Genomic DNA, 23,210 nt, shown 5'->3' on the forward strand with positions numbered 1-23,210 from the left:
TGTTATTTCTCCCGTGATCGCTGTTACATAGGTTGTATGACGAGGAATCAATCAAAATATGTCAATTTAATGGAAAATGCATGTACTTCATCAATAAAATATACAGATAAATACACACGAAACGTCGATACAACAATTTATGAAATCAAGACGTATAACATACAGTTTTATAATTAAGCCATAACGACTCTATGCGCCACACAGACGTGTATATGAGTCTACTGGAAGGGGAGGTGACGCTAGAATGTTTTCTGGTGTTTCTCTCTCGCCTTTCGGAAATATTGAATAGGTGTCCTTCATGATACACGAGAGAGACAGCTCAGGAACACGACGAAATCTTAATATTATCCCAAAATATTAAGGCTGTGATAATTTTTCTCTCAATTTTATTAGTTATTAGAGTGTATTTTCGTGTAACATATGTTATGCCTGCGCTATGATGTAGTCTGTATGTGTATAATAACGCATAGTTTTGCTTCTCTGAAGGGTCTCCTGTTTCAGATACTTGCCTCATTTTTTTCTGCTTGGTACAATTTAATAATTTGAAAGATACGTGAGCGAGTGAAACTGTAAATTAACAGAAAAGTGATCTGGAAAACATTGTGAAGGATAACGGAGGATCTTGAAGCAAATTCTTAACCCGTAAAGTGGAGAACAGGTACAGACTGAAGCTTTGAAAACAACAGAGAAATTGTCAAACCTGACAGCGAACATAAGGAAAAAATATTCATACTTTTTCGAATTGTTGAAAGACAGCCAATAATGAGACTTTTGCACAAGATTGTGGCGTACATCGGAAAATTAAAGAATGTAACATGGAACCAACATGTTTAAAAGCACGTCAGAAAGCCCACACAAAAGCAATGGAAGTAGTGGATGGAAAACTTTTCATACTCCACTTTCTCAGTAACATATATACCCCTGAGAAGGTGAAATTTTATGAGCATAATCACCCATTTAGTTAATTTATTTTGAAAATTGGCAATGCTGTAATCCTACAAATGTGGGATATCACCTTCTGCACGACCCATGGATATGTGATGGAGAAGCTACTAAAAAGATTATTAATGTCTTCTAGACTTTAATTTTTAATGAATACGTATCGTCAACTAGACGACCGGGTAGAGGGGTATTTTGGGGGCCATTTTGTGCAGCGGCCAAAAATTATTTGCAAAGTATTTCAGATATTGATGGTAGGCAATGAAAACCCTGTAACTCCATTTTGTTAAATTTTACAGGAGAAGCAAAAATGGTTCTTAGAAATTAAAGAAAGTGATACAGATAAAATTGCTACGAGTTTGACTGTACTGTAGAAGCCTAGTTATTCAAAGCTTAGAGAAATCCATGCACTTTCAAATCTCTCATTGCTAATGAAGTTACAGATTATTGAAATTACGATGTTTTCACAGACAGATGGAATTAAGAGGGTTTCACTGCCTGCCATCGATATGTACTGCCGTTTTTAATAAAGATTTGTGTGAGAAAATAATTTTTTGCAACAAAAGCTTTTGAACATGAGCATAAAATAAGGCTTTGAGACCGAAAAACCGCATTAACTGCGAGAGTGGACGCAAGTGTACCGGAAGCCAGGGATGAGACCAGCTGGTGCTGAACTGCTGACTGCTTACGTCATAAATAGGACACTCGCTCTTGCAGTCAGCAGGACATTGGCGGCAGTGACTGGAATGCTGATACTGCGCGGCGTCTGTATTCATGGAACTCTGTGCCTGTTCACAGGCCGTGAGCGAACTGCGAAGCACGTTGCTACAATTCCAGAGCTTACTTCTGTGCAGAGACGACGTAAAATCCGATAGTAGTAACGATACACGAAATTACAGGGGGTAATGCGATACAAAAACTAGACGACAGTCCCAAGGCACTCACAAGACTGTGTACCATCTCACAATCAGAGAGCAGCTTAAGCCCGGTATTACACTATCAGGTTCTTTGACAAAGAAATTTGATCAAACATTCATCATATTTCTTTGACAAAGATCTTTGACGTGGTGAAAAGGGGTATTACACTGTCACCAAATATTTCTTCATAGTTCCTTGAGAATGGCTGGCATGTAGCAGCAGAAGAACCGCATGATATCAACTGAGAAATTGCTGTTTTTAATGTACTTATTCCGAGCCGGCCGCTGTGGCCGAGCGGTTCCAGGCGCTTCAGTCCGGAACCGCGCTGCTGCTACGGTCGCATGTTCGAATCCTGCCTTGGGCATGCATGTGTGTGGTGTCCTTAGGTTAGTTAGGTTTAAGTAGTTCTAAGTCTAGGGGACTGATGACCTCAGATGTTAAGTCGAATAGTGCTTAGAGCCATTTGAACTAACCCCTAGTCACCAAATGGGGCAGCGAATTTTCCAGTACGGATACGAAATGTAATTACACTAATATCTTACCAGCCGGCCGCGGTGGCCGAGCGGTTCTAGGCGTTTCAGTCCGAAACTGCTACGGTCGCAGGTTCGAATCCTGGCTCGGGCATGGATGTGTGTGATGTCCTTAGGTAGGTTTAAGTAGTTCTAAGTTCTAGGGGACTGATGACCACAGATGTTAAGTGGAGGAGGAGGAGGAGGTGGTTAGTGTTTAACGTCCCGTCGACAACGAAGTCATTAGAGACGGAGCGCAAGCTCGGGTTAGGGAAGGATTGGAAAGGAAATCGGCCGTGCCCTTTCAAAGGAACCATCCCGGCATTTGCCTGAAACGATTTAGGGAAATCACGGAAAACCTAAATCAGGATGGCTGGAGACGGGATTGAACCGTCGTCCTCCCGAATGCGAGTCCAGTGTGCTAATCACTGCGCCACCTCGCTCGGTAGACGTTAAGTCCCATGCTGCTCACAGCCATTTAATATCTTAACTCCTGCTAATGTTATCACACCATAATAAAATCAGAGTCCGACTTGACATACACAGTACACAGTAGCGGAGTCTTAATCGTATCATCAAAGATCCATCAACACGAGAAACGAATTGTGACCTGGTGTGTTTAAGTTCAAAAGGAACTGATCATGAGCATAGCTGCGTGTATGCCAATTACTTTCTGATGCTACACACCGATTTTTGTCTCATTTCGAAAATTTCTTTGCTGATTTTAGACTCAGTTTTATACTTTCAAAAGTAATCCGTTTTGAAGAAAGTGAGTCGGTTTCATCCCAGATTATAAGAAGCCTTTCCATATTTATAGCGCCACAACAGGCTTCGAAATAGGACTTCCTTTGCATTTTGAATGCGTTTCTCCTCTCCATACACACAACACAGAATCGTTTCGCAATGTGTTCATACATGCAGCCGCTTGCAGTAAACAGAAGCTTTCTTAACCAAGTCTTAACGTGAGGCGCTACATTTACTCAGATAAATTAGACAGAGGACAACATAAAGGCTATCTATTGCACTAAATCAAATATATTTGACAAAGCAATTTTGACAAAGAAATTTGATAGTCTAACCAACCGCCGTCTCACCGCTCAGGCAAGGCACCACGGTGCTTGCAGCGCTCGTCCCTAGGCCAAGGTATCTTCTGAGCTGCAGGGTTCGAGGTGCCCTCGCCAGCACACTCGTCACATTAAGCAGCCTGGTCACCGATGATATCACCCAGCACGCCCCGGAAAGTACGCCCTGCACTCCGGAGAGGTGGATGTACTCCTCGCCCTTCGCCTCTGCAGCCTGAGCTTCCACCTGACAGCCATGGGTGGACCCACTCCTACCCTGGTGGTGGTGCGGTCACCGAATCGTTCGGCGGTCTTGGAATGGTGGATCACACCCCGGATGGTCAGAGCCGCGGCGAAGCATCTTTGCTGACTTGTACCGGGATCCCAAGCGCCGGCAAACAGGGTCGCCAGCATGCGGGGCACTGGTGTTGTGTGCAGCCGCTGCTCAACCCCCCCCCCCCCCCACGCCCTCTCCCCCACCCCGGAAGGGCGGATGGCGTGCCCTCAGATGCAGCTTCCCACCTTTGCCTTTTCTTTGGGTTGGGGGATTTCGGCATCGTCGGAGACGTGAAGAGCAGGAGGCCGTCGGGCAGCCACAGCACACTGCCAGTAACACCAAGTGCACCACAGTCGCCACACTCGCAAGGGATTTTCAATATTTCTACTGCAAAACAATCTTGGTTTACGTTCCTAAACAGTTCTCGGTCATCACACAGTTTTGCGGTGTGCCACGCATATTTGATCATATCACCGAATGTTGGTGCAGACAACTGATAGTGTACAACTCATCGAATTTTTATCCTATATTCTCTTGAAGCTGTCTGTTATGTTTGATTATGTACAAGCAATTTTGTAGTCGCTTTGAAAGGTTTCTCACCTGTCTATAAAAATAAGGGTCGCGGGGCTGCACCAACGGAGTACATTTTGGAGGAATTACTTTAATACTGCACGTTGGCAGACCCTCTCTATCTTGAAAAATTTCTTCGTACAAAACCGGGTTCGTTTGCCCTCGACCCACGAATCAGAAACTTGAAAATTTAAATCAGGAAATTGGCAAGGCCCCATTGCTGCAGGTTTCTCGTCGTCACCTGCTGATTACATTCTATAGCTTCTATGAAACGATCATAGCTCCAGGAATCAATTTTTTAAAGTTGTTCGTGCCTTGTTCCATCTTGTTTTTATATGTTCTTGCTATCTTTTCAAACCTTTCATCCTTTGAAGCGTAAAGCTACCCTTCTACGAAGAGTGGCCAAATTCCATCCTGGATGCTCTCTCGTTGATTTGACGACGCTAATCTTGTAATACTACGGAACGTAACCGCTGTACATTTTCGGCTGCTTATCTTCGGCCTTGTAGTCGTCCGATGATGATGAAGCGACTTCTTTGGTTTCTTCAAACACACCCTCTTCATCCATGATTTGGTGGACAATTAGTTCGTCTTGTACCACGAGTTGTTTCTTCGCTAGCATTTCAAAAATCCTGCGAAATATTTCTTCTCCAATTTCCATGTGTTCTTGCGTTATTACTGCAGAAGGTTGAGGAGCGAAGAGATTGTCTAGGAGAAGGAGCTGTTCACTGTACACAAGTGCAACGGTACTAGATTGCTGTAGCCTATTGTAGTGTCATGCAGCTATGTCTCTGAGTGGACGGGAGGATCCGACAGTCACTTTGACTTGGTTTGGAGTGCGACGTCTAAATGAACTGTTATCCTTCAGGTTTCCAGTTGTGTTCTTGTAACTTCTGATCAATGTAGACGAGAAAGAAGACATTAATTCACAATTTTACAAACTTAAACGGTAAGTACTCTTAAAGCACATGCCATTTGCTATACGTTGGTAACATATCACGTTTATAACCGTCAGTTATTATGCTCCATAAAAGTTGTTAACGTGGATAGTGTCCCGTTCTGTCCCTTCATTTTTTGGTGCGAGTACATTTCAAGCTATATATTTCTTTGTTTTTCTTGCTTTTCTAGATGATGTGAGCTTACAATAGAAGAAAGACTGACAGACAGCACTTGGACATTAAAATCGATGGAAATGACAGTATCAGCTGTTTTATCTTCTGAAATGAAAATTTTAAAAACACCTAAACATTTTAATCTACGCAAATGAGAGTTGGAATGTTATGTTAATAAAGCTAAGAATGATCCCAACAACAGGACCGACAAATCAATTGAGAAATTTAAAAATGTGTTCACTGCAGAACAAAAAGATGAACTGATAGTATGCCTGAAGTCAATGGAGAGCAGTCTTTTTAGACCAACGGTGAAGCATCTCGCTGTCTGATAATTAGCCTATTAGCTAGCAGAAAGATATGGCCTACCACGGCAATTTGACAAAGAAACTTGTGTAGCTGGGCTGGACTGTGTTATCGGATTTATTACTAGGCATCCTGTGTTGTCCATTCGCAAGCCAGAAAATACATCTGGTGCACGAGTGATGGAATTCAACAAAGTAACGGCAACAGTAACTTAAAGTGTAACATAAAGCATTAAAAATAATTATACATTTTTTCAAAACTACGTTAAAATATTGTGTTATTGTTAATGATTTTTTTGGAGATTCTATATTTCTTAGCCCAAATTTTTCATTGAACAACCTAACGTCATAGTTTAAGATGATATTTCTAATAAATTCAACGTTTATGCGATAATTTCACTAAAGAATGCCCCGTGGGTGGGGCAGAATGGGAAATCGGTAAGTAATTCTATAAAAAATCTTAAAAACTTCATAACTCAAAGTCGTAAGTGATTTTCAAATATAGTACGTCAGGTTGTACTACAAGATGCTTTTTTATACCTTTAAGAAGAGCTTTCTTGTGCTCCTTTACTTCACAAAAATTGTTGAAGGGTAAGTATCCCGCTCCGTCGCGACATCCCCTGTCAGAAGTTTCCTTGTAAGTAGTGGCACACACGATAATTTGATACAGAGATTCTTTCTCGTGTTTCATGGTGTGCGAATTTCTGGTCACTGTCTGTAAAGAACGGGTAACCCTCTCTGAATGAAAATAGATAGAACAATCCTCGCCAGACAAATGGTGTTTATTTCGAGGGAGGTACCGGCGTCAGTTGCAAATAATTGTGACTCAAATTTTCAACTTATCTCACAGCACTAAGTAGCACGGCCCCATCTGATCGCAGTGTGTTCTTTATTACCGCAAGGGGTTCGGACTTTATTGTGCATCTGCACTGAGGATATAATAGCAGTCGGGCTTACAGGTACACTACATACATCTGTAGTGTGTGTTCTGTCGGTCACGTGCAGCAGAATACAGTATAAATGGTGTATAGACACAGGTCCGAAAACTACGTAAGACGCTATTTTAAAGAACACACATCACAGGTAAAAGGTGAACTAACAAGTACTGGAACATAGAACTTGACAGTACTACTAGAAACAGTGGGACGACATGACAATGCTGTATTTTCATCAACGATCGCTTTTCGGCCAGTGTAAGTTATGCACACACCGACTCAGCTTCCCCAAGCTTTCTGCAAGTGACAGCGGCAGAGAGGTGTGCGTGTTCTGGACAACGCCAAAGGTGTTCTGGACAACTCCAAGGGTGTTCCGGACAACGCTAGTGGGATCGCTGTTCGTGATATACCTGATAGGTGTCTCCACCATGTAGCACACAGTAGCTTACAGAACGAGGAGAGCTAACTTGTAGTTGATTCATAAAATAGCTAAATGGCAGCAGACTGCAGCTAAATACACGGGGCGTGCACTGCAGGCAGAGTGCAAGTCTTCACCATGCCCCAGACAACAGGCAGGCAACACCACGGTGATGCGGCTGTTTACTGCCACACAGCAAACAACGAGCATCAGGTGATAACACGCGACAGCAAAGTTTTCGTTGGCCTACTCAATCTGCAGCGCACGCGATAACAGGTTAAAACTATGTAGAAAACCACGATGACCCAGTTTAATTCTAAATAATAGACTAGGTTTTTTCACGGACTGTGTATATAAGAGTCAGTAGCAAGCATCGCTTTATCTACCAGTGCTATAAGAATCCGGGACAGCCCAGACGCGAATAATTCAGACGCCAAACCTGCGGGAACGTTTAGCGGCACATTTCGTAGATTAGGTGGTAGGTTTGTCGTCGGCAGATGGAAAGTGTCCAGGTATATACAGGGTTATTATACACTGAAGCGCCAAAGAAACTGGTATAGGCATGCGTATTCAAATATAGAGATATGTAAACAGGCAAAATACGGCACTGCGGTTGGCAACGCCTATATAGAACAATAAGTTCTTAGATCGGTTACTGCTGCTACAGTGGCAGGTTATCAAGATTTAAGTGAGTTTGAACATGGTGTTATAGTCGGCGCACGAGCGGTGGGACACAGCATCTCCGAGGTAGTGATGAAATGGGGATCTTCCTGTAGCCGGCCGGAGTGGCCGTGCGGTTCTAGGCGCTACAGTCTGGAACCGCGAGACCGCTACGGTCGCAGGTTCGAATCCTGCCTCGGGCATGGATTTGTGTGATGTCCTTAGGTTAGTTAGGTTTAAGTAGTTCTAAGTTCTAAGGGACTGATGACCTCAGCAGTTGAGTCCCATAGTGCTCAGAGCCATTTGAACCATTTGATCTTCCTGTACGACCATTTCATGAGTGTAGCGTGAATATCAGGAATCCGCTAAAACATCAAATCTCCGACATCACTGCGGTCAGAAAAAGATCCTCCAAGAACGGGACCGGCGACGACTGCAGAGAATCGTTCAACGTGACAGAAGTGTAACTCTTCCGCAAACTGCTGCAGTATTCAGAGCTGGGCCATCAACAAGTGTCAGCGTGCGAACCATTCAACAAAACATCATCGATATGGACTTTCGGAGCCGAAGACCCATTCGTGGTCTCTTGATGACAACACTACACAAAGTTTTACGCCTCGTCAACACCGACATTGAACTGTTGATGACTGGAAACATGTCGCTTGGTCGGAGATGTCTCGTTTCAAGTTGTATCGAGTGGATGGACAAGTACGAATATGGAGACAGCATCATGAATGAATGGACCTGCATGTCAGCAGGGGACTGTTCAAGCTGATAGACGATCTGTAATGGTTTGGGGCGTGTGTACTTGGAGTGATGAGGAATCCCTGATGCGTCTAGATACCACTCTGTAAGGTGATACGTCCGTAAGCATCCTGTGTGATCACCTGCATCCATTCATGTCCGTAGTGCATTCCGACGGACTTGGGCAATTTCAGCAGGACAATCCGACACCCCACACGTCCAGAATTGCTGGAGAGTGGCTCCAGCAACACTCTTCAGAGTTTAAACACTTCCGCTGGCTACCAAACTCCCCAGACATTATTGAGCATATCTGGGATGCCTTGCAACGTGCTATTCAGAAGAGATCTCTACCCCCTCGTACTGTTACGGATTTATGGACAGCACTACTTCAACATTAGTCGAGTCCATGCCGCGTCGTGTTGCGGAATTTCCGCGAGCTCGCGGAGGCCATACACGATATTAGGTAGGTGTAGCAGTTTTCCAATTGTGGCCACTAGGTGCGAAACTGGCGCTGTACACTGTATGACGGTATAGCAGCCACGCTGAGATTTGACAAGCCGTAATGTGAGTGAAAAGCGCTGTGTTTGTTGTATAGCGGCGTATATAATTGTAATTTAGTTTTATATTAGCTACCTGCCCCATCTTCGGACGGGTAGCACTAAATATCTATAGCCGGACGATGTATCTGGTATAGCAGTAGTAAATTGTACGGCCTACACAAACATTCCAAGGGAATCAGTCTGACTGTTAGTGAAAATCGTATCAAAATCCCAACCCTTCCTGAGATTAGCCTTCACATACAGGCAGAAACAGTTGGCGGAGGACTTTAATTTTTAAGACAGGGTATCTCAAACCTTTTTGTTTGAACTGAAACAGATGATTGTGGGATGTTTGAGACAGGGAACAAATGGTCGGAAATGTATATTTATTGTGTTATGGACATACACAGCGTACACCAAACAACAACAATGTAGCTCATAGTAATTGTTCAAAGCTACTAATGGTCCGCAGCTCGTGGTCGTGCGGTAGCCTTCTCGCTTCCCACGCCCGGGTTCCCGGGTTCGATTCCCGGCGGGGTCAGGGATTTTCTCTGCCTCGTGATGACTGGGTGTTGTTTGCTGTCCTTAGGTTGGTTAGGTTTAAGTAGTTCTGAGTTCTGGGGGACTGATGACCATAGATGTTAAGTCCCATAGTGCTCAGACCCATAGCTACTAATGCCAGTATCGATGCGCATATTGCAAAGGCGCATGCTGTTTTTGGGGACTGTACCTCTTGTCCGCAGAACCATGTGGTTTCAACACGACGGTACCCCAGCCCACTACGATGTTAATATCCGCGGGAGCCTGATCAACATGTACCCACACTGGAAGGGACGGTCCTGTCCCACGGCCAGCGCTATCGCCGAATCTCACACCTCTGGAGTTTTCCTCTGAGGTTATCAAAACGTTGGTATATGAACCCCTCATAGAAATGGATGAAGACCTTCTTGCTAGGGTCCAAGCTTCCTATCTCCTGGTACGATAGACGCCAGCGATTCTTGACAGAGTGCTGCAGAACTTCATGCACCGTTGCCACACATGCATTGATACTGGCGGTCGTCACTTTTAAAAATTACTAGGAGCTACAATGTTGTTATGTGATGTATGCTGTGTATATACGTAACACAATGAATGTGCATTTCCAACCATTTGTTCCCTGTCTCAGATATCATCTGTTTCAATTTGACCCAAAATGTTTGAGACATCCTGTATATATGGATAAATACAGGTTTATTCTAAATGATGGACCCATCTTCAAAACATCGTATTTATTCAAGTACAAATCCAAAATGAACAAGCTTTATACCAACGTAAAGAGGAAGTTTCGAAGTTTTTCTTTTCATAATGTTTCTTATCAATTTAATAAATTTAGCAGATTGAAATTTATTAGTTTTTAATAATTATTTAATAATTAGATACGTGATAAATGTTATGAATGTTCAATGTGGCCACCGTTGGCTGCACGGCAAACATCGACACAGTAGCCAAACTCACCCCACACACGCGAAAGCGTATCTATTGTTACTGAGTGCACGGCAGCAGTGACCCGGCTCCGCAGATCGTTCAGAGTGGTTGGTAGAGTCGGGACGTAAACAGCTTCCTTCACATAACCCCATAAGAAATAGTCGCAGTGTGTGAGATCAGGAGACCGGTGGCCATAAGTGCAGAGCCAGGTCCCCAGGTCCCCTGCGACCAATCCAGAGCTGAGCAAGGGAGTCATTCAAAAAGCCTCACACATCACGGTGCCAATGAGGCAGAGCTCCATCCTGTTGGAAAACGAAGTCCTGAGACTTCCATAACTCGAGGGAACAGTCATTGATCCAACATGTCCAGGTACGTGATTCCCTTCTTTCCGCAAAGTAAAATGATCCATAAACCTTTGTGCGGGATATGACACAGAACACGTTGATTTTTGGTGAGTGTCTTTCGTGTTGCAATGGTGAATGTAGATTTTCCAAACCCCATATGCGAACATTGTGTCTATTGACTTTTCCACTAAGGTGGAACGTCGTTTCATAGCTAACAATTACACACTATAAAAATGCGTCATTCTCCACCTTTGCTAGCACATAACTACAAAATGCGACAAGCTTCTCTTTGGCATTGGGGTTGAGAGACTGCACAAGTTATAATCGGTAGGGCCTGTACAGCAAACGCCGTCTCAGAACTTTCCATACAGTTGGTTGAGGTATTCAAAGTTCTTTACCGGCTCTGTTGGTAGACTTACTGGGACTGCGCACAAAACTTTCTTGAATACGTCGGACATCATCCTCCGACACATGTGACCGGCCTGTGCTTTTTCCTTTGCACACACTCCCAGTCTGTTTAAATTGCTTAAACCAACGGCTAATGCTTTTGCCAGTTGGTGGAGAATACCGAATTTGGTACGAAATGCCCGCTGCACTGCAATTTGAGACTCACTTTTCGCAAACTCAAGAACGCAGAAAACCTTGTGCTCCACAGCCACCATCTCACTCACGACTGACAGTGAAACGGAATGACGGGCCTATTGCCGCGCGAACTCGCTGAAACCGTCAATGCCAGCCTGCCGCCGCTCGCCAAAAACTTTGAAACTTCCTCTTTTCGTTGGTATAAAGCTTGTTCATTTTGGATTTGTACTTGAATACATACAAATTTTTGAAAATGGGTCAGTCATTTAGAATAACCCTGTATGAGACAAGTGAAATACCCTCAGACTTCAAGAAGAATATAATAATTCCAATCCCAAAGAAAGCAGGTGTTGACAGATGTGAAAATTACCGAACTGTCAGTTTAATAAGCCACGGCTGCAAAATACTAACACGAATTCCTTACAGATGAATGGAAAAACTGGTAGAAGCCGACCTCGGGGAAGATCAGTTTGGATTGCGTAGAAATGTTGGAACACGTGAGGCAATACTGACCCCACGACTTATCTTAGAAAATAGGTTAAGGAAAGACAAACCTACATTTCTAGCATTTGTAGACTTAGAGAAAGCTTTTGACAATGTTGACTGGAATAATCTCTTTCAAATCCTGAAGGTGGCAGGGGTGAAATACAGGGAGCGAAAGGCTATTTACAATTCGTACAGAAACCAGATGGCAGTTATAAGAGTCGAGGGGTATGAAACGGAAGAAATCGTTGGGAAGGGAATGAGACAAGGTTGTAGCCTATCCCCAACGTTATTCAATCTGTATACTGAGCAAGCAGTGAAGGAAACAAAAGAAAAAATTCGGAGTAGGTATTAAAATCCATGGAGAAGAAATAAAAACTTTGAGGTTCACCGATGACATTGTAATTCTGTCAGAGACATCAAAAGACCTGGAACGGAACGGACAGTGTCTTGAAAGGAGGATATAAGATGAACATCAACAAAAGGAAAATGAGGATAATGGAATGTAGCCGAATTAAATCGGGTGGTGCTGCAGGAATTAGATTAGGAAATGAGACGCTTAAAGTAGTAAATGAGTTTTGCTATTTGGGGAACAAAATAACTGATGATGGTCAAAGTAGAGAGGATATAAAATGTAGACTGGCAATGGCAAGGAAAGCGTTTGCGAAGAACAGAAATTTGTTGACATCGAGTATAGATTTAAGTGTCAGGATGTCGTTTCTGAAAGTATTTATATGGAGTGTAGCACTGTATGGAAGTGAAACGTGCACGTTAAATAGTTTGAACAAGAAGAGAATGGAAGTTTTCGACATGTGGTGCTACAGAAGAATGCTGAAGATTAGATGGGTAGATCACATAAGTAATGAGGAGGTATTGAATAGAATAATCGTAGAGGGAGACCAAGAGATGAATACACAAAACAGATCCAGAAGGATGTAGGTTGCAGTAGATCCTAGGAGATGAAGAAGCTTGCACAGGATAGAATAGCATGGAGAACTGCGTCAAACCAATCTCTGGACTGAAGACCACAACAACAACAACATAGGTATTCGGCCTTACTGCAGGTCTTGTCATGGGTTAAGCCTCTTCCATTTTTGTCTGTCCATAGTATGCCCATCTACAAAGAATTGTGATAGCTCGATGTTTTGCCGTGTTGCTCAGTAACTGAATATGGATCATAATTACAGTATTAAATGTTTATGTTAGGTAAGCACAATCAGAATACGTGTGCTGGCTGAGACTTACTGAGCTACGCCATAATGGGAAGCTACCCATACTATGAAGTACAAACAGTGGATACATGTATAATATTTGTAGAAAGTGGACAATTGGCTGTAAGTGGAGATTATTTTTCCACTCTGTTCATGCAAAACCCGAAGAGATACCGAGCTAGCCACAAACCGAAGGGCAAAAGGGAAATGCACATTAGAAATCACTTTATATATTCATTCTTGTTGTTTGTTTCGTTACTTATTTTCATCTCATGTTCTTTCCAATTAATTATGTTTCATGTATACTTACTGTTAGATACAGTTGTATAAATTATTATCTTCATTATTGCATTATTAAAGCTAAGATAAAAAAATACTGTCCTGTAATTAATTTTCAGTTTTATGAATGTGTTGTGTGACCTACTTTATACAAACAGCACAGACTTTCAGAATGCCCTAAGTGAATAAATAAATAAACAAACCCTCAGAATCAAAATTATACAGACGGCAGAGGGTTCTGCACTGAATATTTTAATAGTAAGAGGTCTAGAATGAACAATCAGTGTGAGGCAGCTGTTCGGAAACCGACTATGTTTTATAACAAGCAGCTCGCAGTGGCCTTGAAAAACAGTCCGAAAATGTCAGCAATATATCCAAGGTGGTGGACTTCACAACTGTTTACAATCTGTGTCTGGTTGTCGGAGATAGAGCATTGCTAACTTACTAATAGGAACTTGCAGAAATGCGTTTAATGTTTGATGCTGCACAATGAAGTGCATGAGAAGTGTATAAGGGAGACTATCGCAGCAGACTTTATTCTACTTGAATAGAAATTTGGGTAAACTGGGACATTAAAGGAACAGACAGGTGATTGAAGCTGACAAAGAATTTTTTCACACCGTACAATGTAAGGAGAGAGTGTTGTATCATGTGGGAGAAGATTTGTCCATAAACACCAATCATTTGCCCACGAAATGCATTAAACCCAGGCCACAGTTTTGTTGATGGATCATCCACCGCAGTATTTGCAATGCCGAACATTTGTTTAATGAGGCGTCTTTTAATAGTGATGATATTTTCAACCGATGAAATAACCGTGTCTAGAGTGATGAAAATACGTATGCGAGATTCGTCTCAGCTCACTGGCAACGATCCTCTATCAACGAAGATCAACTAAGAAAACACACTTTTCCGTCATCCCGTTCAAGAGGTACAATTTACTTGGTGTTCATTTGAGATAAAGCGGTTGACATAGTTTGAGCGTACCGTACATTAGCGCTGGCACGAGGTCAAATAGCTTAGAAAGGGGCTCGAATCAAACAAATGCAGAACCATATTCGTACAGAATATTGATTATCTTGTCACAATTAACTCTACTGTGTGTTTGATTTTCAATATTAGTTTTATTTCGATGTATTTACAACTTTACATGCAAATTTTTCTCTCAAAGAAACATCGGAGAGGCAAGAATTTATCACAGCCAGATTCATTCGTACTGGGGATTCAGTTGCCCCTAACGCTGGGTTTTAAGCAACCCACTAAACTTTCAAATACAATGTGCAATATCTTCATATTCCTTCGCTCGCTACCCCCAAACTATTAGTCTTACAGAAAAAAAATTAAGAATACCTTTTGTAGGAAATTCAATGTAGTTAAATTTTGCACTGGAATACAATTTCACTACTGTAGCTTTCGAATTATTCAAGAAAAACGTACAAAAGTGGTCTTCAAACACGTTTTTCTTGAATAATTCGAAAACCCTGGCCTCCAACGAAAACGTATCCATGAACATCGTTTAACTTCTTTAACTTTCCTACAAAAAGGTTCTATTGATTTTTTCTGTACGAGCAATAGTTTGTGCGTAGCGAACAAAGGATTATGAAAATGTCGCTCATAGCTTTTGAAGGCGTTTCTAGTTGCATAAAACCGATGTGTAGCGTCAGCTGAATCGCGCTGTATACCTGTAGAAAAGTAGCTAGGAATCTGATCTACCATAAATCACGATTCTTTAAAAAATGAAACTCCCGTGTATAAAACAGCTTCCACCACCTGATTGCTTTACAAATGACTTAATGTGTTCAGTTTTTGGCGTTTAGTATGTAAGCGAGAAAAAATTAAGAAAAGGTTTAAAATTTTGTTCAAAATTTATTGGAAGTCGCAAAGTACTCTCATGAAACATCGGGTGTGTTTCTGGGTATTTGCACTCCATTTTAAGCAAAAGCCAGTTTTTCAAGCATCTCAATGTTTATAACGTCATGTCTCCTGAAATACGTGTTATGTAACGACATAATTTTTCAGGTGCATACAGTGGTATATGTGGATACTGCCTGCAACTGTGTTGCAAATCGCCGGCCGTAGTGGCCGAGCTGTTCTAGGCGCTTCAGTCTGGAACCGCGCGACCGCTACGATCGCAGGTTCGAATCCAGTCTCGGGCATGGATGTGTGTGATGTCCTTAGGTTAGTTAGTTTTAAGTAGTTTTAAGTTCTAGGGGACTGATGACCTCAGAAGTTAAGTCCCATAGTGCTCAGAGCCATTTGAACAATTTTTTGTGTTGCGAATCGAGTCGGTATTAAAGATGTACTAAATAAAGACATCATCTCTGAAGCTGAAGGGAGAAGCTGTCAGGGAGAAAAAGTTTCGTAAACCTTTGAAACTATGATCGTGTAAAGTTTTCTGGAAGTTTCTACGTGCTCTCATTCTCAAGGAATGGATAAGTAAAGTGCGGATACTTGCGAGCCGTGATTTACACTGCCTCAAGACGAACACAGTTTGTAACTCTAATACTTTTCCTTTCCTATTATGTTAAACTTTTAACATAATATTACACCTCTCAATGAGAATGTTGCGACTGCATTTAAAATTTTTAAATTCGGTCAATAATTATGTGAAATATCGAAAAACAAAATTTGTTACCTCTGGAAGCCATTAGGTTCCAGGTTACGGAATAATGGCTCAGTAATATAGATGATACTATATTCATGGAATAACTTCATACTGTCTCCAAAACGGTGACAACCATTATAAGCACATGGATATTTTAAGAGTTTCTTCTTCTTAAAACAAACGCCTTCATACAAAAATGGTTCAAATGGCTCTGAGCGCTATGGGACTCAACTGCTGAGGTCATCAGTCACCTAGAACTTAAAACTACTTAAACCTAACTAACCTAAGGACAACACACACATCCATGCCCGAGGCAGGATTCGAACCTGCGACCGTAGCGGTCGCGCGGTTCCAGACTGTAGCGCCTAGAAACACTCGGCCACCAGCGCCCGGCGCCTTCATACAGAAAATGACCTTCACGTATCTAGACAGTTGGCAGAAGACCTAGTCTATGAGATCGGAAGCTTACAGAGTGCGGGTCACTTCGAGGTCAAAACTTCGGGAAGCGGCCGTCACAGTTCCCCTCTTCCTCTTTCGAATATCAGTGGTTGCTCGTTCGGAAGGTGCTCACGGTTATGGCATTCCGCTCCAGGCACTTGCCATCTAGAATCTCGTTAGAGTTCTGCCGTTCATTATCTTGGACAGAGGCGCATAATGACGCCCGAGATAAAGCGCCAGCATTTTAACGCGACGCGAGCTGCTGTTTGCAGCAGGAGCGTTGCAGCGACCTTCTGGCTGCTGCAAGCCGTCTCTGACATCGTCATGTGGTAAGCAGACATCGCAATCGATCCCCATTGTCTCCTCGACCGAACTGTCAGGAGTGCAATGATCTCGCTCATTTATATCGCAAGCGTTCCTCCAACACTATCTGCAGTGTCGAGATTAATATTAACTTTTACAATAACAGAGAAAAATGGTAGAAGTGAGATTGCTCTTATAATCCACCAATCAAACAGCATTTAATGTATTTTTCAGCCTCTTGAAAAAAGACAATCTTGACTGCAGGCTGTTTCATTTATTTATTGGCAATGACACGTGGTGACATGTGGTGAGTGAACATCCACCCTTTAAGGCCAGCATATGGCATTAAGATAAAAATTTATAGGGAAACATCGCCCTATCAATAGACAAATACAAGCATAAGGGCCATAATACGAAGCCATCCGTGTTCCTGCGTACACAGCATTGAGCGTTGCCTACAGTGGACTAAATGTAGATATAATGCGGTCGAGAAGACAAGATACGTCAAACGTCGCAGCCTGACACAAACATGCGAGGTCAAGCAAAAAAAGGAACCAATCTGAAGGAAATAGGATATAAAGCGATTGAAATTACAGACTAGGAAAAGGATTTAGTGGTATTGATCTCCAGGAACATAATACTGTTTTTAGAAACGTTTCAAGAGCAATTGCTGTTGCTGCCAAGCTCATATCAGACGCTGATAAAGACTATGATACAATTGAAGATCAGAGGTGTTGCTCCTGCGAGAAAGAAACCGGCAACCTCAACAAAAATGCGAAACGCTTGCAGCATAAGAAACTGAAGAAACAAAAGACTTGTCTTTATTGCAACTTCAGAGACTTGTATTGTTCAAACAATCGGAATTATAGAACCTTCTAATAGAAAATGAAAAGAAAACGCTTGAAAAATCGCAAAGGACATGTGCTCAAACGGATTATTAGTATTACACATAAATATCGTATTGTTAACCGTTTCGTATTATCATATCCTTTCCAATCCTTTCTTTAATGTCTAAAAGGAACAGAAAATAACACAGCTTGCACATTTTTCTTGTTCTCTTGTTATTAAGCAACTTCCAATTATAATTACTTTATTTATATGTCGCTTATTACATTCGAACAGTGCGCAGTTAAACAAATAAAAATACGTAAACAGGTCCGAGCATTTGCTACCGTTGCTGTTCATTACAAAACTTGCTTCCACTGCATACCAGCTGCCTGATGGTAGGCTCGTCTTCTTCGGGATTCTCAGTTTCTTCTTCTTCTTCTACTACTACTACTACTACTACTACTACTACTACTATTTCTGTCTCTTTCGTGTCCTCTAAACGATTCTGCAAGTTGACCAAAGGTTCTTCCTCTGGTATGGACCAAATTGAATCGTCGCTGATCAGTTTTTCCTGCTGGCTGAAATGGAGTGACTAAGGACGAAAATATTCAATACCGTGAATCACCAAGTAAGCAGACATTCCCAATGTACTCCGCAATTACATTTCTAATTGGGCTATATCTCCATATTCTATCATTACGCACGCTGCTAGGTCATTCTACACTTATGCTAATAAATGTCTCATTAGCATCTACGGTCACCTTCACATCAATAGAGGCATAACCATGTAATTCTGGTTTCCTAATTTCTATTTGGATGACATCCAAAGCCCCTGTATCAGGGGCAACCGAGAGATTTTTTGCAATTTAGCTTAACAGTATTCCTTTCCTGAACTTTTGACGGGAGTAGAATCCAGTCGTGAGCTTTTAAAACTATCTGATCCATAATACCGTTCACTGCTTTGTATAGTGTTGCCCAGTCAACTCCAAAACCCTCGGCCACACCAATCTGGAATCCGCCATCGCCCACACAAGAAAGAAGTACCTCCACACGTTTTCGGGCAGTCAAGGCACCTCCACGTTTTTCGCCACGTAATGCATAAATTCCGCAGATAAAAACCCACACTTTCAGTTTCAAATCGTAATAGTTCTTTATATTACTAACATTCCTGTGACACTGGTAACGATTCTCATGTATAATTGGCAGGAAAGTCGCCATGGCACAACCTAACAGTCAGCTAGCATGCCCCATTACCATCTTATAAATAACCTAGATGTATCTCGGTGTGAAAAATAGATTCTACTCTTTATTCACAGCGTAAATCTAGACCGTCCGGAAAAGCCAAGATAAATGTTGGCATATTAGAATATACAATGTTTATTCACATACACCCTAAATACATCTTAAAATCGTGCAAGATTTGGATACTTCTCATTTTTATTCGCATCTCTGTGTCTTGCTGCAAAGAACTCCATTTCCTAACTCAAGGTACAACGTATTGCTCTACAATGCTGCATGATCGAGTGCAAAATATATCTGTTTTCTCAGACGCTACTTGTGTGGGACCGCTGAGATGACGCAAGCGCCCCCCCCCCCCTCACCCTGAACCCATGAGTCCGTAATTCGCACAACAAAGCCATGGCATTTATCACATTTATCACGCGAGCAGCAGTGTGGCGGAACAATAAACAGCGATCTCGATTCGCCACGCTCTTACTGGTGTCGAAATTCGATATACAGAATGTAACTGACGTCACCCCTATCTACTGCACTTTCAGCAATTCTGCTGAAAAGCCTATCATTTTCCAAATCGAAGCATGTAGTACACTTTAAGCCAATTTGACGCTTGTTGCATTCCACCTTCATTGTCTTGCCATTTTAATGGATAACAGTGTGCTACATTATCGCCGGATTGAGTCGGCAACGAGTAGAACCCGTTATAAACACCCTGAACGCCTCTCCAAGGCGCAGACCGGGTTTTTACAGGGCAGCGCTGTGACAGCTGGCTGTGAAAAGTGAGAAGCACTGTCCGCTTATCTGACCCCCGCGCGTGCCTGTCCATCCACCTCTTTCGCTGCCTGTGTGCCGTAATGTTTACGTCAGTTCACGTTAAATCCCAGTATTTTAAAAGTAGCTGCAACGCTGCTGCACGCCCATGGACTTTAAACGGCAGCTAGACACTCACATCAGAAACACTTACGTCGCACCTCTTGACAACACCGTGATGACGGTCGAGATGCGTTTTTGCATGTATTCCATGAAACAGAGAAAGCACTGAGATTCCATTCTGATTCGTGAACGTTCAAGCGTTACCCAAAACTCACGCATGTGGGCAAGTCTGAGGCTGGACGACTAAAATGCAAGAGAGGCAGAAAAAAACCACATGCAAACATCACCCAAAATGTAAAACCGCTTCAGTTCTAAATAGTTTTATTGCTCCTATCACGACCAGTTTCGGACGATTATAAGCCCATCTTCAGGTAATAAGACTGTAATAGGAAAATGGAGAACCTATAATAAGAGACTGTATAGTATTTATCACTACTTTGTTGTAATAATGCCGCCCGGGAATAGCCGAGCGGTCTGAGGCGTTGCAGTCATGGACTGTGCGGCTGGTCTCGGCGGAGGTTCGAGTCCTCCCTCGGGCATGGGTGTGTGTGCTTGTCCTTAGGATTATTTAGGTTAAGTAGTGTGTAAGCTTAGGGACTGATGACGTTAGCAGTTAAGTCCCATAAGATTTCACACACATTTGAACATTTTGTGTTGTAATAATAGTGGATACATATATGTGTAAATGAATAAAAAATGTTTAGGTATACATCGTCAAAATACACTGAAACGCGAAAGAAACTGGTGTAGTGATGCGTATTCAAATACAGATATATGTACACAGGCAGAATACGGCGCTGCGGTCGGCAACGCCTATATAGGACAACAAGTGTTTGGCGCAGTTGTTAGATCGGATACTGCTGCTACAATGGCAGGTTATCTAGATTTAAGTGAGTTTGCATGTGGTGTTATGGTCGGTGCACGAGCGACGGGACAAAGCATCTCCGAGGTAGCGATGTAAAGGGGATTTTCCATATGACCATTTCACTAGTGTACCGAGAATATCAGGGATACGATAAAACATCAAATCTCCGACATCGCTGCGCCGGAAAAATACTGCAAGAACGGGACCAACGATAGTGAAGAGAATTGTTCTACATGACAGAAGTGCCACCCTTCCGGAAATTGCTGCAGATTTCAGTGATGGGCCATCAATAAGTGTCAGTGTGCGAACCATTCAACGAATCATCACTGATATGGGCTTTCGGAGCCAAAGGTCCACTCATGTATCCTTGATGACTGCATGACACAAAGCTTTACGCCTCGCCTGGGCTTGTCAACAGCGACATCGGACTGTTGTTGGCTGGAAACATGTTGCCTGGCCGGACGAGTCTTGTTTCAAATTGTATCAAGTGGATGGACGTGTACGGGTATGGAAACAACTTCAAAAATCCATGGACCCCGCATGTCAGCAGGGGACTGTTCAAGCTGGTGGAGGCTCTGTAATGGTGTGGTGCGTGTGCAGTTGGAGTGATATGGGATTCCTGATATGTCTAGATACGACTGACTGGTGACACTTACGTAAGCATCCTGTCCGATCACCTGCAACCATTCAAGTCCATTGTGCATTCAGACGGACTTGGGCAATTCCAGCAGGACAATGCGATAGCCCCCACGTCCAGAATTGCTACAGAGTGGCCCCAGGAACACTCTTCTGAGTTTCAACACTTTTGTTGGCCACCAAATTCTCCAGACATGAACATTATTGAGCATATCAAGGATGCCTTGCAATGTGCTGTCCAGAATAGATCTCTACCCCCTCGTACAACCCTGCAGTATTCATAACGTCAATTCCCTCTACTACTACTTCAGACATAATCGAGTCCATGCCATGTCGAGTTACGGCATTTCTGCGTAATCGCGGGGTCCCTAGACGATATTAGGCAGGTGTACCAGTTTCTTTCGGTCTTCAGTGTATAAAAAAATTAATGTAAAAATTATGTAATTGGGCATAAATGGTGAGAGTGCCCAGCCATCCGTTACAGATAATATGAAGGGAAAATTTAAATTTATAAAAGCTAGAAAAGAGCCAAAAGTGGCAAGTTGGACAAAATTAAGCTAAATGTAGTGACAACTAGTTACATGTGACAACTGAGTGTCCACACTGAGAAATAGTACGAGGTGGCGGCTAAAATTAAAGACATAAAAAAAGGGACATTTTTTTTTTTTTTTTTTTTTTTGAAAATCGTGTGCTTCACCGTGGTTTGCTTCTTTAGTATATAAATGCAGAAAACTGCAGTCACTTTTTTGAAATATTTATTTATTCCATGAGCCTGTTTTCAAACCTTTTCTGGCTCATCACGGAATAAATAAGTATTTCAAAAAAGTGACTGGTTGCAGTTTTCTGTATTTGTATTGAATAAAGTCTCGGGTTCTGAAACATTCGTAATGGATAAGCTCAATATGTTGCTCACTTAGGGTTGTTGAAGGTTTCTTGTTTAAGCTGTGCATAATTTCTATTTCCTCTAATAAATTAAGGACACGGCCTCTGTAGTGACGATGAAGAACACAGAAACTGGTATTCATGTCACCAGCAGGGTGCTCATTGACTTTCAAATGAGTGGACGTAGTGGACTTAGAATTATTAAGCTCCTTATGTTCCTTGATTCGGATATTAAGTGCGACACATCTACTCGAAGTCGAGGCATTCGCAAACATTGCACTTAATTTGATAAATGCCTGAACCCATGTGGCGGTTGGCTGCTTCATGACCAAGTATTCACAACTAAAGAGCTTTGTCATCTGATTCCACATTGCTCAGTTGCGGATGTCCTGTTAATCACATTTTATCACAAAATACTAATGTAAACAAACGTACTTGTCAATGAGAAAAAATTCTCGAAACGCGTCATGTTGAGCATGATAAAAAAAGAAAAAAAGTTACTAGGGCAATGTTATGATGAGATACTCTTGCCTCTCGATGACAGCCTAGATGTGCTGGATACGATTTAGATCAAGTGACCCGCTGAGCACCCAGGCTGCCTCATGCCTGTACCGGAAACTGTTCTATACCGTTAGAGAGCGATGGAGTGGTTCATTGTCTTGCTGAAGGTACATGTCTCCTGCCGGGTGCCTTGGAGAATAAACGGATGCACGTGATCATACGGTAGGTTTCTGTATCGTTCACTATTAAGGGATCATGGCCAAGACGTCAGTGTGCCTCTGTCTCTCATTTATCGAATTCACTTAACTACAAAGGATAGAAACCATAACAGTGAGATACAGAGATTGTGTTGTCCATATGACGTGACATCCGCAATTCACTGATGAGCATGCCTGTTGTTCAGCTGCTTACGGACATTATTATCGAAGTGGGCTGGATCACCATCGTTTTGCAACCATGCCACGTAGACAATACTCAATGTCGGAGTAAGACAAACTTCAGTTTCTTGTGTGTCAATATGTACATATGTATATGTAATTTCATGATATGTCTGTATTAGCCATACGCTAAATAAATAAATAAGTTAGTTAGTTACATGTTCCATCGATCATTTGAACGATTGTTTTATCGAAATGATGTGGAACTAGTCAGGTTACAGGCTATGCATACATGATTAGTGTTAACTTTAGCCGGCCG

Source organism: Schistocerca americana, chromosome 1 (genome assembly GCF_021461395.2).
Source record: "Schistocerca americana isolate TAMUIC-IGC-003095 chromosome 1, iqSchAmer2.1, whole genome shotgun sequence".
Classification (NCBI taxonomy): domain Eukaryota; kingdom Metazoa; phylum Arthropoda; class Insecta; order Orthoptera; family Acrididae; genus Schistocerca; species Schistocerca americana.